The sequence below is a fragment of the Lissotriton vulgaris genome, chromosome 4_1, assembly GCF_964263255.1.
Source record: "Lissotriton vulgaris chromosome 4_1, aLisVul1.2, whole genome shotgun sequence".
NCBI classification, from domain to species: domain Eukaryota; kingdom Metazoa; phylum Chordata; class Amphibia; order Caudata; family Salamandridae; genus Lissotriton; species Lissotriton vulgaris.
Window position 1 is genome coordinate 1,030,301,661 of NC_141691.1, and position 18,346 is coordinate 1,030,320,006.

Below are 18,346 nucleotides of genomic sequence, written 5' to 3' on the forward strand. Positions count from 1 at the left end.
CCCCTTGTTTCCCTTATATTTTTGCAATATTTCCTTGCTTTTTCTATTACAGTGATTGTTTCATCTCTTTCATTCTCTTTTCCTTGTGTAAATTTTGTTCCATTCCCTTAAACTGACTTTTCATTTAGCATTCGAGATCTCCCTTTATTTCCTTTGTTTTACATGTAATTAATATGTTGAGACTGTCAGCTCAAATAACCGGAGGCCAGACTGGATAAACCATCGGAACCGTTAAGCACTTGATTGCGGCACTTTCTGGCCGCCCCCCTGAGCAGAGCGACTGGTGCATTTCTAGCAGCAGCTCTGCTCGGAGCGCTGCTGCTTCTGCCTGCTCAGCCGAGGTTCGCCTCTCCTGGGGTGGGCGGGGCTGCTGTGGGTCCGAGTCGTCTAATAAGCAAAACATCCGAAGAGTAGGGAATGCGCGTTCCCAAAGGGATGCCACATATTGCACAGCATCGGCTCCAGAGGCCAGGAGAGGGCGCCAGTGAGCGAGGCGGACAGAGAGTGGGCTCACACGCGGATCGTGGCGAGCCCTCGCTCTGCGGCTTCCTTCTGCAGCTAGCGGGCTGGAGAGGCGCGGGTGGAGGAGTGCGGTCTGACGGGGAGAGGGCGAGGAGGCAATGTAGAGGGGAGGCGCTTCCCTTCTGTCCTCTGGTATTTCCACAATGTTTTTCTACCTTCCGCTTAACCGAACTCCGGAGTAGACTGGACTCAACTTTTGGAGAAGCTCCTCTTCCTGGGAGCACTGCACGCTCGGCCGGCTGCAGCCCCTGCACGACTGGGGCCGAGGTCTGACACACCTCCCTGAGTCGGAACCCCGGTGCCTCAAAAGCTGCCACACAACTGGATTCCTGGAGAGTCGCACTGCTGGACCCTAAACCCAGTCTGGATTCCACATCTGGGTTCCCGGAGCATCAGTACAGTGGTCACACGAAGCAGCTTTAGAACAACCTGAACTGGACCCCTGAGCCTCATCACAGCGCCGATTGGACTCCTGAGCCTCGTCCTAGCGCCCTGACTGGACCCCCGAGCCTCGTCCTAGCGCCCTGACTGGAGCCTCGTCCAAGCGCCCTGACTGGACCCCTGAGCCTTGTCACAGCGCCCTGAGCCCATTTTGTATCTGTTAGCCGGACCCGTGGAGCATCACTACAGTGGACCTAGACAGCATCTTTGGAGCACCTCGAGCTGGACCCCTGAGCCGCGTCATAGCGCCCAGAGCTCCTGCAGCAGGTAAGCTTGCCTTAATCACACTCCTGCTGTCTGCATGTGTCCCGTGAGCGTCCTCCCTGCGAGTTTGGTTTGGGGAAGGTATTTTCTCTGGGATCAGTTCTACTGTGACTGATAACCAGAACCGTTCTTCACTGCTCCGGATTCCAGGTCCTGTCACCGGATCCCAGTGATGGCGGGACCTTACCGGGAGGGACCTGGCGATTCTCACGGGATCTGTAGTGAGCGAGGGCTTCAGTGGAGGGAAACATTAAGTTGAAAGTTTTGCAGAGTTTTTGTCTGCCTCGATGCACGGGTTCATTTCTAGGATTGGGGAGGCGGGAACCCTCCTGGCCCAGCAGCTGTCACTCAGTCCATTCACCGCTGGAATCATTTGAATCCCCATGGCCATGGTGGTCTGTCCACGCTGAGCTTTGTATGTCAGTTAAGATAGCCGAGCTAACGGGTGGCAGATGCTTTAGGAGGCACCGGAGTCTAAGCCAGATCCCCCACCCAATGCCTGGCAGGAATTGAGACACCTCTCTGGGATGGAGCAAAGGGCGGAGTTTTAGAGCCGCTTCAGTATCCGCCTGTGTATTTTACGGACTTCTCTGTCGCAGATGGGCTTTTACCCTGGTTCTGCGCCGGGGTCTCTCTCGGTATCACCATCTATTTGTTGGGAACGGTGCAGTATCTCCTAGGTAAAGTGCATTCTGCCCTTCTGCCGCCAGGTGGCGCTGACAGAGAAGATTCAACGGCAGGATAGGAGGATAAAGGCACCCAGCACTCAATCTACAGACCCACCCGCCGGGTTTGGGGTCTCCAGGGTCACCATGAGGAAAGAGTGAACATTTAGTAGACTTGGGGGCGTGGGTTAGCTTTCTGCTATTTCCAGGAAACAAATCCTTTTAAAGCAGAGATCCCTGCCCATTTTACACAAAGCCCCGAAAGAACGACGTCCCTCCCGCTGTAGAGGCGTAAAGTGCTTGGGAAAGACCCCCCTCCCCGGGGTGATGAAGCCTTCATTGGCACGGGCCCACCAGTATAAGGGCAAAAAACTATCACTAAGTGATCACGTCATAACACGTGTGCATGGTGTTTAGACTTATTTATTTATTTATGCGTTTTTATATAGCGCGGACTTTACCCGAAGGTGTCAGAGCGCTTCACAATAGGAACATAACTGATACATGAGAACATTACAAGTGAACAAATTACAAAAGCAAACGCTACATTACATGAGGCAAAGGTGACAATTGTGAGCAAACAAAATACAAGAGGTAGCAAACGGTGCATTACAGGAGGAAAAAGTGACGTGTGCAGGTTACAAAAGCGGAACCCGAGGTATAATACTGCAATAAATGGAGGACACTCAAACACAAGAACAAACGTTATGAGCCAATGGTGGCACTTGTGCAAGTATCGAAAGCAAGCAAAACGTAAGAGGTAGCAAACAGTGTGTTACAAGAGAAAAGAATAGGTTTTAGAACTTGGTGTGGGTTTTTTCCTCCCGCCGCCCCACCGCCCCCTCTGTGAACCTGAATTGGCTAATTGCTACATGTATTTCAGATGTGTGACTTGTGGATGGCAGCGCAGAATCGAAGCACTCCTATCTTTTCTACCCACGATCCCATGGTCTGAACACTATAATGCGATGCATTATGTCATTTCGTTTTTAAGTATTGGCGCCCCTTTTTTTGGCATACAGAAGACTTTCTGACAAGTGTAGATCTCTATCTGGTTGCTAGGCCAGGTCACATCCCTTGTGCACTTGAATGCCATGGTCGTGTTACCTTCATGCTGTCTTTTGGATCTGAGGCGCTTCGATATCCGTGGTCCGATTTCTTGCACACGTCTTCTGTTGCCCTTTATGTATGTGGAATTCTCAGACTTGTTTGGGTCCCACGTTATTCACCGTATGCATTGTGTGTAGTGTGTTTTATTTGAAAATCAACACATGTGTTCGGAATACGTAACTATAAAGACGGGTGAGAGGGTGCATATAAGCTAGTTTCCAAATCGCCGTTCAGGATGTGTTGTCACAATATTTTCAAACGCCTACATTTACGAATTGACTTTTTTGGGGCACAATTTTTGTTCGCAGTAGGACGGGCAGACATCCGAAAAGGGACGAGTGCAGAGTTGCACTTCGTGATGATTTATAGCCGTAGGAAATATTTAATGTTTAACCAAATTCGCCGAGATGTTACATTGGCATCTCATTTTAGTTACTCAGTTTCAATACAATAAATGAATCCATGTACGTTATCTGTGGAGGGCCTGGAATGTAAACATTGCATTCGCTTGCATTTTGTAGTCTTGTGTTCTCCCACCAGCCTATTAGTCCTCATTTTAGTAGGGATTAGCCACCAGGCTCTTTTGCCGTCCCTGTTTCAAAGCGAGAGATTCCTCTTCCAGCTCCTCACTGCACCCTGCTCCCCTCTGTTTCAGGGGTGAAAGGTCAGGCGGCAGCTCTGCTGCTGCGCGAGGCGGACTCGAGTGAAGAATGAGTGCGAGCTTCTGATGCTGTGAAAGGACCGGAGGCAGCGGTGCTGCGCTCACGAGAGCCACAGGCACACACGCTCCAATTGGGAGGGGGGGTGGGGCGGAGGTGAATAGACTGACACTGGGACTTGGGCACACGGGTACAGGAAAACACAGTGACTTGGACTTAAACACACAGGCACAGTAAAAGGTACGGATGTACGGACGCTTGGCTTAAACACAGGCAGGACACAAGTCCTAAAAAAAAGAAGTAGGGGGACGCTGACGTCACGACAGGTAGTGACCTCACGAAAGGTGGCTTGCACCATCAGACTCATTGCCTCCCCCTTAGATGCGATTGCATCAGAGAAGCCAGCGCGTGAGCAGCGTTCTGAATGGGCTCTGATCTCGCCCCAGAGAGGCCAAAGAGTGAATGTGTGGCTCCAGTTATCGAGCTCCTGGTAAAATAAGTGGGGGGACGCCGTCCACCCGCGTGGTACCCCGACTCGAGCCCTGGACACAGGTACAGTAACAGGCACAGAAAGTAACAGGCAGGGATAGACACACCTGGATTTAGACACACAGGGAAAGTAACAGGCGGGGATAGACACACCTGGACTTAGGCACAAGTACAGTAACAGGCACAGAAAGACGCACCTGGACTTAGGCACAAGTCCATAACAGGCACAGAAAGACTCACCTGGACTTAGGCACAAGTCCATAACAGGCACAGAAAGACTCACCTGGACTTAGGCACAAGTACAGTAACAGGCACAGAAAGACATACCTGGACTTAGACACACAGGGAAAGTAACAGCTGGGGATAGACACACCTGGGCTTAGACACACAGGAAAGTAACAGGCGGAGACACAGGGGAAGTAACAGGCGGGTATAGACACAGCAGTACTTAGACACACAGTGAAAGTAACAGACAGGGATAGGCTGACTGGGAGTTAGACACACAGGTACAGTGAGACACAAACCAGGGGGGCAAAAAGACATGACAGATTGCCACTAGCACTTGATGCACTGACACCAAAACGTAGGGCATGAAAATGGGGCATAAAGACATGGGCAGACCGGCACTGAAAATTTCAAATACGGGGGCTGAAAGGCACAAGGACCCGGAAACTCAGAAAGACGGACAACAGGATGAAAGTCAATGAGCCAATGACACCAGCATATAGAACAAGGGAACATGTCCTAAAGACACAGCAAGATTTAGACCCACACATACCGTGCCAGGCAACATGGCTGCACCCACACTGGAATGTAAAGAATTAGACACGTGGGCAGACAGAGACAAAGGCACTAGAACTTAGACGGATTCTGGGAAGAAAGACATCTTCCATAGCTCAGTGAGCTATGAAAGATGATATGTGACTTCTACACCTAGCAACCCCCTAGTTTTATTTAACCCATTCTGTACATTCATTTGCAAACTTATATAATGTATCCTACATGTGATTTGCTCGTGTTGATGTAAAGCGCTCTGACACCCTGCATTGGTACGAGTAGGGCTATACAAGAAAAAATAGTGGTGCTTAAATTATTTCAACGCCCCCTCAGGTGTAGTAAGCTCTGTATAAATTCAATTTGCTTTTTGTAAATACTGGGAAAGACCAACACATCTGACATTCTTACAGTGCATGCAAATCTCCTAAATAGGGACTAAACAAGGTGTAAAGCTGTCTCTCTTAAGTATGTGTGAAGTGCTAAGAAGATGTGAGCCTTTGTTTCCCCTCATTTGCATCAGGTGTAAGGCCTGATGACCCCTCAAATTCGGCCTTTGTTATGGGCCCCGCAGGAGTCTTAAATAAGAAAGCCCCGTCCCCGCCTTCACATTGTTACTTGTTACAGATGGAAAGCAGACAGCGTGCAGGCGCTGCGGAAAGTGTCCTGGTGTTTGGAAACTACACTGGGTCGAGTTCAGCACATTACTCAGTGGGGCCCGAATTCTTGGCAGGGTGGACAGTGTTCACCCTGTCAAAATAGTGGGTGGACACTGTCCACCCGCGAGTACCGCCTCCCCCACGAGTGCCCTGCTGGCATTATTGTGTGCAGCAGGGGTGGCCTCAGGCATGTGCAAACTGTGCACCTGCACAGGGCCACCAAACCCCAGGGGCCACCACGCCAATATATATCCATAATATAATAATCCTCTGAGGATGGATACATATTTGCGTGGCGGCCCCTGGCAGGGATTTGACGGCCTCTAGCTCTGTTCCACTTCCAAACACCCTGACCCCCTCCCCTCTTCACTGGCCTCCACGCTCCGCCCCACCTGGACCCCCTCTTCCGGGGCCCCCTACCTTCGCTCCCTGCCCAGGGCCGCCATGAGGCTAGAGGCAGTGAAGGCAGAGGTGACGTGCGCTGTCTGTGGTTTATTATAATGGATACTCTGGTAGATTTTGAAGGCAAGAAAACAATGCACACACTCTCGGTGGTGTTTTAAGTTGGCAGTGACAGAGGTCAGAGTTGGGACACCTCAGCCCCCCTGAGGCATAATTTGAGCTGCGCAGTTGATCTCGAGCTCCTCTTTCCTGTGACCCTGACAGCTCAGTCACTTGCCCTCTGAGTTTCCTCACACTGCACTGTCATTCGATATCAGTGAACACGGAGCTCCCACCCTCCCGGCCTTCCGAGTCCTTCGCATTCAGACTGCGATCCAGAACAACCTGCCCAGTGCAAAGGAGCCTCTCCGGCAGGAAGAGGGCACCTCGCCTCCCGAACGTGCTCAGAGATACTTTGTGACAGTAGAGTGCTCTTACAGAGGACCCTCATCACCAACTTAAATAACATTTATCACGGCATAACAGCCAGAGCTGCTGACTTTGAAACTTGGAACCAGGTTGAAGTCTATGCCTCGTCTCAACATCCTGCGATTCTGGGCAAATCACTTAACCTCCCTGTGTATACCAAAAAATAAATGTGCCATTGTGTAATGTAACTAGTGCTCATGTCAAGCGCTCCATTACCTTTGTGTCGTGTTCGCATTACATAAAAAACTGCAAGAAAAAAGACCAGCTTGGGCCCTCAGCAGTGGGTAGAAAGGTTCCCCTTGTACCTAATCCAAGCGATGAACATGGGTGCCCTGCCATCAGATGAATGGTGAAATGCAACCTTTATTGGTACACAGCAAACCCCTAAACTACTGTACTCCGGTGCCACTGAATCTACTGCTCTATTGACAAACAACAGGAAGGTTTAGGGCACACAGGGAACATCCATAACAACGCGGTCAAAACACCGCGCTGCCATTACCACGTGTCTTTTACAACGCAAGTCGTTACCACGACTTGCTCTGGAGGGCGCTGTAGACTAAGGAATAGTAGATTTACTATTCCAACACCTTCCCTACTGTACGTAGGCTGGAGTTGGAATAGTAAATCTTACTATTCCTAAGTCCAGCACCCTACAGCGCAAGTCATGGTAACGACTTGCGTTGTAAAAGATGCGTTGTGATGTACCGCAATCTAAAAGATCGCATTGTAACATCATACAACCAGGCACACTGATGGAGTAATGGGAGCCCTGGCAGGAGCTCGAACGGAAGGCAGGTTTGCTGCTTTTGCTCTGCGTCAGGTGGGTCCTTGCTCTTAGTTAGAGTACGACAGCTGTCAGGCAGGAAGCTGACATCTCACAGGTGTTCTCTGTTCAGGTTCAATGCTGGCTGCTGCAAACCTGCCAATGCAAACGGTGCTAGTGGCGCAATATCGGGTCCCATCACACCGTTTCCCGTTGAGGAGCCGATACCACACGGTGGCAGGGAAAACGATCTTAAAACCACTGTAAATTGTTGTTTTCTAGCTCGTTTTCCAAGGTTTTGAACTGCTGATGTCCATTAAAGGGGAGTGAAAACACCCCAGGACATCGGCAACAGCCTCAGCAAGCTTTGTTTTGTGGGAGGAGGGGGCTTAGAGACGGGTGGGGTTCAAAAGTGCCTGTAGGTACTTCTCGGCACGAGGCCCTGCCCTCTTCAAGGCCCGCCCCCTCATCACGCTGTGAGATTGTTCAAGTTGGCAGGCATGCTGTTGTCCACTGTGAGCTGCTCCGCACACACGCGCCTACAATGCTGTCGGTAGAGAACTTGGGGCAGTACACTTGGCCTAAAGTGTAGGGGTGTGTTCAAGGTGCCTACCTACACAGCAACAAGCAATACGGTACATCACTGGAAGGCTCGCCAGTACGTTCGTAGCAAATGTTTAATGGGGTTGCTATGGATACCTGTTTTCATTCTTGCCGACATGAAAAATGGCACTGCTGCAGGTTAAGACTACCCATCTGTCAATAATCGCCAATCTGTCCTCACAATTCCAATCTCTTTCTTTCTTACCCCGTCTTCCTCCCTCCTCGTGGCGCAGCAAGGGTACAATGGGCTGGTGAGCAGGCACAGAAAACTGGCTCCTCTGCTCCCTATTTGGGTAATAAAAGACAGACATACTTTTGGTGCAATTGCCCCCCCTTACCTATGGCCCCCTTTGTCAGTACACCTGCTACACTAATGATTTGTATCCCCTGGCTCTTTTTCTGCCTCCCTTCGCTCCTTCTGCTGTTCTCAATTTGCTACTCTCTCTTTTCCCTCTCTTTCGACTTTCCATCTAATTGCATTTCCATGCCTGCCCCCCTCCTTCCCACTCCCAACCATCTCCTCCCTTTATTACAGAGTCTATCTGCTTTTCCTCTATCCTATTATCCCTCTTTGTGTCTCTCTCTTTCTCGCTCTAAATTTTACTCCCACTCTCTATCTTTTCTTCATGCTTCTCTCTGTTTTACCGTTTATATTCCACCTCTTTTTCACCTTTCGCACCGTGTCTGCTTTCTCCACTCTCACTATATGTTTTCATCTCTGTCTTGTAGTTACGCCTGTCACTTATCTCTCTCTCTCTCTTGCCTCTTTTTCCCTGTTACCTTTCTATCCTCTCTTATGGTCTCTTTCATGCCCTATCTGTCTCTCTTCCCTTTCTCTCCCTCAATTAATGCTCTTTCTTTCTTTCTTTCTTTCTTTCTTTCTTTCTTTCTTTCTTTCTTTCTTTCTTTCTTTCTTTCTTTCTTTCTTTCTTTCTTTCTTTCTTTCTTTCTCCCCTTCTTGTCTCTTTCATTCTCTGCCTTTATGCTCTTTATCTCCCTCTTTTTTTTCTCTTTCACTCTCCTTACCCATCTCATGCCCTCTATTTCTCACACACTATTTTCGATTCCCGCCTTACTCTTGCATTATAAACCATCTGCTGATTTGTTTGGAACATATTTTGCTTGTTTGGGATTAACGTGATCTATGGTAGTTTTTAGACTTATTCAGCCAAGGTTATCTCCCACCCTTCACTTCCAACCGTAAGCTGTAGCCATGTGCTTCCCACCAGAGTTCCTCGCACTACCTGGCCTCTTTTATTTTTAATGACAGTCATTTAGTGCAGCCCTTTTGTAGCGCTTTGTTCGCCCTAAATTGGCAGGGTATGCTCAGACGTGAGTCCCTTGCTCACTTGGCCACTGGATTCAAGATAGCCTGGCTGATGAGGATTATGAATCTGAAACCGGTCCCAGGATGCTTGTTTCCGGTCCAGGGAAGACATGGCTTGTCAGTTCTGGCTGAACTGTTCCCATGAGGCACAGGGTCAGACTGATTTGCATATGGCCATGTCTGAACTGGATTGGCTGAGTGAGCTAAAGAATGGTGATGGATTAAACCCAGATCTGTTGACTGGGGTGAGTGTTTGATTGGCTCAAACGCTCCGTCCATCATCCCCTTTTGTATTATTTAGTGCAGCTCACCTTCTTTTGGGTTCCAGTCTGGATGCATGCCGGTGACAGGCGGCAGTTGAGCACAGCACGAGTATCTGGCTCTTTGCTGTACTCTGTAGGGTGGCTATCCCGGCCTCCAACCGAACTTAACTTACACAAGGCAGAGAATGTGTTTGTGGTGGGTCAGGGTCTGCGCCCTTCCCTCTTTGGTCACCACAGCCAGGCTATTGCCCTTGCCTGGTGTAGTTTATGAAGTAACTGATGCCAAGTTATTCTCTTTTGCCCTTTAAATAGAGCCTGTTGCCTCGTATTGCTTTCATCAAGTTTGAATGTAGTAAATTCTTTATTGTTTGATTATTTAAAATCTTACAATATTTCCAGTACAAAAACATATTCAATAAATACAATACAATAAAAGCAGTTATATCCTAAAAAATTTCTTTAAAAAATATTCTTAAAAGCATTTTTTCTACTTTATTCTCCCAGTTTTGTAGATGCTATCTTTAGGAACTTTGCAAAGGCAGCGTTCATGACTATATTATTAGAATTAAGATAGACTTTCAGTGCCTACTTAAATGTCCTTGTTCCACGCATATTAAAGTGAGGTTTAAGTAATGCGCATCTTTCGTTACGGAGTCCGGGACAGATTGGATGTAGAGTAAGGCCTGTGGACTTTTTTTATAAGGGACGTTTATTCTTGGGTAAATCCTGAATGCATGGAACAGGTACCTCAAGTAAGTTTTGTACCCAAGGTTTTGGCTCAGGTACAATTTTCTCACATAACTACCTAATACAATGGTCAGGTATCTCACTCAGGCTTTGTACCCGAAGCATTAACTCAAGGACAGTTTTCATGCAGACAACCGCTGAAGACATTCAGCCGGTATTGTGACTTTTATGTGCAAACATAACTCAAACATTGTTTTCATACAGAAAACAGTCGAGGTGTATGTCAAATAAAGGTCACAAAAAGAATGCATGTTGAACGCGAAAAAAAATTGCAACTTTACCTGCCCACAGTGATCAGAAAGGCCTTACCTTTATCAATGATGAAACATGGCTTACCAACTACATTTGCCTCTGTTTGGACAATGGCAATACATATTAGGGACTGCCACAGCATTTCCTGAAATTACTCTCGTTACAGAACACTGCTGATATGACTGGGCCATTTTGCTCTTTTCGTTGGATGTTGTAGTAACGGAGCCACCCGGCCCGTTCACGTACGCATACACGCACGCATGCACCTCAGGGGCGGGGTAGCCCCTGGGTATAAATAAACGTCCGGAAGACCGCTCGGGGTCTTTGGCCCTAACCAGCAGATAGCGTCTGTGTCGTCATTCCAGAGTTCTTGCAAGGCCCCACTACGTGGCATAGGTTTCCCTCCCCACACCTGTGTCCCAGACACTACACTGGCGACGAGGCGGTAATTCACCAACGCCTCGCCACGCAGCGGTGCCCGACGACTTGACCCCACTGGAGGGCTCGCGCCTGTCGCGTCCAGGTCCTCGGCACTGACATCGCCGTGTGCACACACTCTGGTGTGCGCCGCCCATCCCGTACCAGGCCGTGGTACATCAGGTGAGCCCGCGCCTCTGCCAGGTGGAGGTCTGCGGCCCGCTGCGCTGCCTGACCCTCCCGCGACCCCGCTTTCGGTGCGACCGCCTTCGCACCCCCGTGCGGTGTGTCCTCACCTGCAGCGCCGGCGAGCGCTCGCCCTGCCCAGCCGGCGCACCGGGGGGAAGTTATCGGCCCTCGCGCCCGGCATATGTTGGCTGCGCTGGAAGCTTCGGCTCACGCATGCGCACACCTCGCCGGTCCGAAGAGCCCTCTGTTTCCTCACGCATCGGGCGGACGGCAACCTGAAGAGCCCTGCGTTTCCTCACGCATCGGGCGGACAGCAGCATCGGATCGGGGGGTGTGATCGGCCCTCGGACGCACCTCTGCATCTGCGCGCCTGGTGCCACGCCAGCAGCCCCAGTCCTCAGGGCCCTGCCTGGAAGACGTGCAGCACCACACCAAGTGGGTCTGCGCCTGCTAGAGGCCCCGCGTCACCCGGGGGCAGAGCTCCACACTCCTCACTGCGCATGACCTGGCCATCATCGCGCCTACGCACACAGACCGTATACCTGCATCTGTACCACAGGAGTGTAGCCCATTTCACTTCTCGTCTTGGTCCTACATCGCAAGCCGTATCCACGTGTTTGCACTCCAGCGGCCTTGAATGTACACCCTGCGGATGGCGGAGCCGCGGCTGCGGCTCCTGCGCAAGCTCAAACGCCACCATCTATTGGACCTACTGCCACTGTGCCGCCTCAAGCAGCTGGGACTGCCGCAGGCACTGCAGCTGCCGCTGCGTTAGCCCCCCCCGGACATGGTCTAGCGGCGCCCCTTCCCCCATTTCAGCGAACTTGCGGATCCTTTCACGGCCGCTGCAAGATGGCGCCTGTGGATTGGGAGGCTAGACCACTACTTTGTCGGTGTCTGAGAGACTGATGGCAGAGTTAAGCGCTCCTTGCTCATGTGCTACGGTGGCGATGAACTCTACGAGCTCTTCGAGACGCTGCCGGACAGGGGTAGTGACCACGACTACGACGCCGCTGTCAGAGCACTGAACCTATACTTTGACCCCAGGGTGAACCCTGACTACGAATGGTTCAAACTGCGCCAGGCAAGGCGAGACGGAATCCATCGACTCTTTCTACGCACGGCTGCGAAAGCTGGCTCTAGCCTGCGAACTCCCAGACCAGCGCCAGGAGATACGGGCACAACTAATCCAAGGGTGCAGGTCAGTGCAACTCAAACGCCTCATCCTCACGCAACCAAGGATCTCCCTGGATGAAATCCTCATCCTTGCAAGATCGCATGAACTCTCCAACGCCAGGGCTGATGAGATGCAGGCGGCCCTCGACCGGCCTGGAGTGGCCGCGAAAGTCCCTCACATCAAAGAGGAGCACGTGGACGCCATTCGGCGACGGCCGCAACCTCAGAGGGGGAATTCCCAGACATCGTCACGTAACTCATGTGGAAACTGCGGCATGGACCATCCCGCCGGGGGAAAGTGTTTTGCAAAAGGCAAAGTCTGCTCTAATTGTGGAAAAATAAACCACTTCGCGAAATGTGCCGCGGCAGCGGCAACCGTCGCCCCGGATCGGGCGGGAAAAGCCCGCGCAGGCTGTGCGACAACTCTCGCTGGAAGACCCAGGCCCATGTAGCGACGCCTCCAGATCGGCGTTTCGCCTCGATGACGACGACGTTTTCTTCGTCTCCTTCGTTGGAAGAGGAGGTTCGAGAAGAAGGCCGCCCCCGATGTGTGAAATTTCCATTGCCGGGTCGCCCGTACAAGCGCTCATTGACACGAGAGCGTCGGTGAATGTGATGGACAGCACTCAATATGAACAACTGTCTCCACGCCCGCCATTGTCACCGTCGAAAGCCAAAATCTATACCTATGACAGTGACGACCCGCTTCCGTTAAGGGGAGTGATCGAAGTGGTAGCTGCCTGCAACGACCAAGAAGTCAAAACAAAGTTCCATGTCACAGGTGGGAGGCGTGGCACGCTCCTTAGCTACCACACGGCAGAGGATCTTCAACTGGTGTTCTTTGCACGGCAAGTACATGAGCTGCATGCGGTCGCAATGCTGCGAGACTTCCCGGCTCTATTCAGAGGGCTCGGCTGCCTAAAAGGAAAGACATTCAAATTGCACGTGGATCCCACCGTCAGACCGACGGCCCTCAGACACCGGAGAGTACCGTTTCACCTGCGTCCGCAGGTGGAGGAAGAACTGCGAAAACTTGAAGAATTGGGCGTTATAGAAAAGGTATCAGGCCCGACGCCATGGGTGTCGCCCTTGGTGATAGCCCCAAAACCGAAACCGCCAGGAGCCATACGCCTGTGCGTGGACATGCGCCTACCCAATAAGGCAGTGAAAAGGGAAAGACACCTGACGCCCACGATGGACGACATCGTAGCGGACCTCAACGGGGCCCGCTGGTTCTCGAAGCTGGACCTCAACGCCGGGTATCACCAGCTCGAACTTCACCCGGACAGCCGCAACATCACTACTTTTTCCACTCATGTCGGACTTTGGAGGTACAAGCGTCTGAGCTTTGCTGTGTCGTCGGCCGCCGAAGTCTTTCAAAACGCTATTAGGGAGACACTCTCAGGATTGCCCGGAGTCATAAATCTGAGCGACGATATTCTCGTCTTCTCCAAAACCCTCGAAGAACACCACACGCACCTCCGAGCCACCTTGCAACGCCTAGCTGATCATGGCCTCACCTTGCACCGGGACAAGTGCTCCTTCTACAAGGAGTCTGTGGATTTCTTTGGCTACATATTTTCCTGGGAAGGGCTCCAAGTTGATCCGAAGAAAGCCGAAGCCATCCGAACAGCGCCCAAGCCTACATCGGCCACCGAAGTCAGAAGCTTCCTGGGGATGGCCACCTACTGTGGCCGCTTCATCCCTGGCTTGGCATCCCTCTCGGAGCCACTACGCGTCCTCACCAAATCGGGCCAACCTTGAGCATGGTCCGCCAGAGAAGACGAGGCCTTCACGGCGATCAAGAACGCGCTGGTAGATGACAAAGTGATGGCCTACTTCAGACCCCACCGGCGCACAGAGGTAGTCGTGGATGCGAGTCCCGTTGGTCTCGGGGCTGTCCTCATGCAGGAAACGGAAGCACATGAGTGGGTACCGACAGCATACGCAAGCAGGGCATTGACGGCGACCGAGATGAAGTACGCCCAAATTGAACGTGAGGCGCTAGCCATCAAATGGGCATGCCAGCACTTTCACCTCTACCTGTATGGACACGAATTCAAAGTCGTATCAGACCACAAACCCCGAGTGCCTTTGTTCGCAGGAACGGCCAGGCTGGCCCCTCCCCGGATCGAGAGGTGGGCCGTCCAGCTTCAGACTTACCGTTTTGAAGTCATTTACCGACCTGGAGCGGACAACCCCGCAGACTTTCTGTCACGACACCCCGGAACCATCACCACAGATCAGGGGTCAGCAGACACGGAGGAGGTCGAAGAGTATGTAAGGATGCTATCTCAAGAGGCCTGCCCGACGGCCCTCACTCTGGAGGCCATTGGTAAGGCCACTGATGAGGACGAATGCCTCATCAAGGTGAAGGCTACGCTGTCGAATCGGAACTGGAAACACTTCCTGGACGGGGTCAGTGCCCTCACAACCCCAGAACAGCTGTCAAGGCAACAGATGTGGAGAGCCCAGAGCGAGCTTAATGTTGGACCTCATGGAGTGGTCCTCCGAGGGACAGCGATAGTGATTCCCACCAAACTGCAGAAGGAGGTTGTGCGCTTGGCTCACCAAGGCCACCAAGGTGTGTCAAAAAAAAAGGAAGGCTACGCAGCAAAGTGTGGTTCCCCGGCATGGATGTAGCCGTAGAAGAGGAAGTAAGCAACTGCCACTCGTGCACTATAACAAGCCAAGATCCGGCTCCTCACCCAGTGATAACCGAGGACCCGTGTCGTGAACCGTGGTCAAAAGTCAGCATGGACTTCGGATCCTTCCCGGATGGACGACACACCTTTGTGTTGATTGACTCCTACTCCCGGTTCCCCATCGTGGAAGTGGTGCCCTCCACTGCGTTCACACACGTGAAGAAGGCTCTTGAAAAAGTCTTTGCCATGATGGGCCTGCCAGAGGAGATGAGATCAGATAACGGCCCTCCCTTCCAGAGAAGAGACTTCCAAGCCTACCTCACTGCACGTGGCATCCGCCACAGGAAAATCACCCCACAGTGGCCCCAGGCGAATGGGGAAGTCGAGAGATTTATGCGAACTCTGAATCGAGCGCTCCAGATTGGGGTGGAAAAGAAAGAGGACGCAGAAATATGTCTGTCTCAATTTCTAAGCGCATACCGGCAAACGCCACACTCAACCACGCGTTGTGCCCCGGCGCATTTGTTATTCAAGAAAGTACCAAGAGACTGTGTGCCGACTGCACCAGCATGGTGCCCACCTAAAATGAATCAAAATGCCACCCAAGACCGGCGAAGGCGCACCAATGACGAAGCCAGTCGAGCTCGGAGAGCCCAGACCAGGTCTCTAGTGGTCGGCGACAAGGTAGTCCTCAAAAACAGATACAGGCACTCAAAGTATGACCTTACTTTTGAACCGGATGTGTGGGAGATCGTAAATGTCCAAGGCACCATGGTATCCGCGACCAGAGGCACGAGAGCTGTAACACGGAATGTGTCATGGTTTAAGCGCGTTTCTCGCGAGAGTGGATACACTGACTCAACATCTGAAAGATCTGAAGACGGGGATCATGGGCTAGTGGGAAGTGAGTCATCAACGGTCCCACGAGAAGAAGAAGGAACAACTTCGCCCAGACATGAACCGGACAAGGCCACCAGTCCTGAGAACATCTCGAGTGAAGTCCGGAATCCCCCTGAACGGCATGAGGAAATGGAAGACACGGAAAGCCGTCGAAGCCAGAGGTATCACCTCAGGCCAAATCCAACTCCTAACCAGAGACTGAGAGACTATGCATGGAAGGTGGACTCGCCTAAGTGATACTCCTGGCCGGGACTGTTGATCCGTGAGTTTGGAGGGATGTAGTAACGGAGCCACCCGGCCCGTTCACGTACGCATACACGCACGCATGCACCTCAGGGGCGGGGTAGCCCCTGGGTATAAATAAAAGTCCGGAAGACCGCTCGGGTTCTTTGGCCCTAACCAGCAGATAGCGTCTGTGTCGTCATTCCAGAGTTCTAGCTAGGCCCCACTACGTGGCATAGGTTTCCCTCCCCACACCTGTGTCCCAGACACTACAGATGTGTGTATAGCAGGGCGTCCACGAACAGTTTAAAGGTATGTGTATTGCACATTGATTTCTTAGTAGCTCTGGGCCTACATTTCTGCAGAACATGACGGCTGGTCATTTCCTTCTTTTGGCATGTGGTCTTTTTATCTTCTCAGCCCATTGCATTATGGGAAGAGGAACGAAGGATGTGCTTTCTACTCTGAGGTTCCACAGCAGTAGAATCCTCTTCCATTGACCATGTGCATTATGGCTTCTCATTCCATCCTTAGAAACCATTGGACAGTTCAATTATTCCATTGTAATCTTGTGCGGCGTCAGTCGATTCAGAGTTATACGGCATGGGTATCAATACCAAGCTCCGGGGTCAATGTACACTCAATAAATGTAAAACAAAAACCCAATGGACGTAGGCTAGTAGTTAGCAAGATGGGGGCGCAGGGCTGACACACCACCACATCTCCCAGGGGATCAAAGATGAATGCTATGGACTCTACCATCTAAAGGGAGTAAAGCACTGCTGAATGTATAGCGAGTGATCGTGCTGTTGCCTGTTTTATACCGGCAATCTTCACAGCTGTCTGCACTACCCCCTGGAAACGCTCTTTGGCTAGACACATGTCCCATAACGGTGACGGCGTGCTGCAGCTTGTGGGAGGAGGTGGAGGTAGAGCTCCTTCTCTGCGCCTACCACAGGTACCTTACCTGTTGCTGAGTGTCCTGCTTTGGTGTTGAGGGTCGGTCCTTGGTCCCCCGTTGATCCACCCATAGGACTAAGGAGAAGATGGCAGGCACAAGAGGTGGTCAACTGTCCGGAGCTGCGTAGACTGGCTCAGGAGCTTCTCGCCCGTGCCCACAGCACATACAGTCAGGGCGGATGCCCGGCACGAGAACCACATAGCGAAAAATTCAAGAAAGTACTCCAGCTGCTTCTACATTTGGGCTGGTGCCCAAGTCTCACAGGAAGATGCCCAAAGCACCCAAGGAGCCCAAAGCACTGACAGAGGATCGGCTGCCGTGTGGGGATATCGGGGCTGCAGCTGACCCAAGTATTTCCCCTGTGCTCTGTTCCTCAGAGGCAGAGGAGCAAGGTAGCCAGATAAGCAGGGGACTCCAGAGGTGGATGACGCACTTTATGGTGAGAGGGAAGGCGCTGGCACACCAGGTCACTAAGGTATGTGCTCAGGCAGAGGGCTCTTCTTTGTCATTGGTAGACTTTTTCAGCCTAATGGGAGTAGAACTGTGTGACTCTGTTACTCCTTCACCTGTGCCCTCTACTACTGCTGGCTCGCTTGCAGCGTTGTTAGGCTCTCATGCTACTGTCAATATAAATGACTTGACTAGGGCTGAGAGGGGGGGCGGGAATAATGTTTATGGTATGGGCCAGGCCCTAACTCTGCCTCTGATTCAAGAGGCTCAAGAGGTTTTAGCTACCTCCCAGTGACCCGTCTGCCCTGAAGAGACATCAGCTTTGGAGGTCTATAGGGTTAATGAGTTACATAATACCCAAGAGGCCTTAGAGGCCTTCTTTTCACTGTCTGACACCTCTGAAACTGGTAGTTTGACCACATCGGACTCTGGGCCTGGGTCTAATGATGAGGACGGTTGGGAGAGTCAGGGGCAATCTAGCCCTCAGAAGGCCAGAGCTGAGGGGAGTGCGGCCAAGCAAAGTGTGTTGAGGTCAAACAGGAAGTCGGTCTGCTGCTGTAGAGTACTATGCCCCGTTAGACAACGTCGGAGATGCTGGGGAGGCGTGGAATTAACTCCATCCAAATGTAACTTTACCAGAGGTTAACGCTCCGGTATCTCGGTTGGCTGCCTGAGGGAGCTTGCTTCTGGATACTCATCAGAGCCAGGAATTAGTGCAGTCTGACCAGCCAACACCTGCCAATGAGGATACCTCCTCTCTTGCTTCTAATATCAACTTGCTCCTACTACACAGAGAAGAGAGGACTCATTAGCCCTGAAGACCTCCCATATAAAGACGTAGGTTGTACTAATGAAAATGTCTGAAAACATAGATATTCTGCATGGCCACCTCATTGATATAGAAAACCAAACTGCCAGTCTGTTGTCATCTACACAAGGTATGAAGGATCAAATAAAACCGCATGAGGACAAATT

At 51.5% G+C, this 18,346-nt stretch overlaps 1 protein-coding gene across 1 annotated transcript in view; it reads left to right on the forward strand.

Moving 5' to 3' along the window:
* The first annotated feature begins 440 nt into the window (after positions 1 to 440).
* SEMA5A (semaphorin 5A) overlaps positions 441 to 18,346 on the forward strand; it is a 1,998,383-nt gene continuing 1,980,477 nt past the window's right edge. Inside the window, exon 1 of the mRNA XM_086965275.1 lies at positions 441 to 1,230. The gene's annotated coding sequence lies outside the window, so the exon portion shown is untranslated. The remainder of the gene's footprint in view (positions 1,231 to 18,346) is intronic.